Source organism: Borostomias antarcticus, assembly GCF_949987555.1.
Source record: "Borostomias antarcticus genome assembly, chromosome: 21".
NCBI lineage: Eukaryota > Metazoa > Chordata > Actinopteri > Stomiiformes > Stomiidae > Borostomias > Borostomias antarcticus.
In genome coordinates, this window is record NC_140254.1 from 14,977,736 (window position 1) to 14,978,952 (window position 1,217).

Consider the following 1,217-nt stretch of genomic DNA (forward strand, 5'->3'; position numbering starts at 1 on the left):
GTAGTGTATGTGTAGTGTAATGTAGTGTAGTGTAGTGTAGTGTAGTGTAGTGTAGTGTAGTGAATGTGTAGTGTAATGTAGTGTAGTGTAGTGTAGTGTAGTGTAGTGTAGTGTAGTGTTGTGTAATGTAGTGTAGTGTTGTGTAGTGTAGTGTAGTTTAATGTAGTGTAGTGTAATGTACTGTAGTGTAGTGTATGTGTAGTGTAATGTAGTGTAGTGTAGTGTAGTGTAGTGTAGTGTAATGTAGTGTTGTGTAGTGTAGTTTAATGTAGTGTAGTGTAGTGTAGTGTTGTGTAGTGTAATGTAGTGTAGTGTAGTGTAGTGTAGTGTAATGTAGTGTAGTGTAGTGTAGTGTAGTGTAGCATAGTGTTGTGTAGTGTAGTGTAATGTAGTGTAGTGTAGTGTACTGTTGTGTAGTGTAGTGTAGTGTAGTGTAGTGTAGTGTAGTGTAGTGTAGCGTAGCATAGTGTAGTGTAGTGTAATGTAGTGTAGTGTAGTGTTGTGTAGTGTAGTTTAATGTAGTGTAGTGTAGTGTAGTGTAGTGTAGTGTAGTGTAATGTAGTGTAGTGTTGTGTAGTGTAGTGTTGTTTAGTGTAATGTAGTGTAGTGTAGTGTAGTGTAGTGTAGTGTAGTATATGTGTGTCACACTGTACTACTTCCTCCACGCAGCCTAGCCGGTTCCACTCTGATTCTCATAACTCCTCTGGAATGTGCTACAACAATACACTTTAAGCTTAGAGGATGTAACGCTTATAAAGGTTTGATTACACCTTAATAAAGTCTCTATAAGCACTACATGAATGTATCACAAAGCAACAATTTATATTTTAGAGTTTAGGGATCCGTAATGGATATTTTTGTGGCTTCAATATCAGGATGTCTCAATCAAGAGCATCAAAAGTCTCTCCCCTCTCCTCCACACACTAACCGACCAATCAGACCCTATCAGGTAAACACCGCGCCCCAGCAGCCAAATATTAAACAGAACACACACATGCACACACACGCACAGAACAGAGACCCCACTTTTCTCTGCGACATCCCACCCCACCCAACCCAACCTTGCATTCCTCGTTGCCCCCCACCTGAACAAGCCCTGATTGAGGGGGGAGGGGGGGAGGGATGTGAGGTGAGGCTGTGCGCTAACTGCCCAGACAGATTTCCTACTGAACAGACACGCAGAAAAGTCAACAGGGAGCGTGCATGTGCGTGCTTGT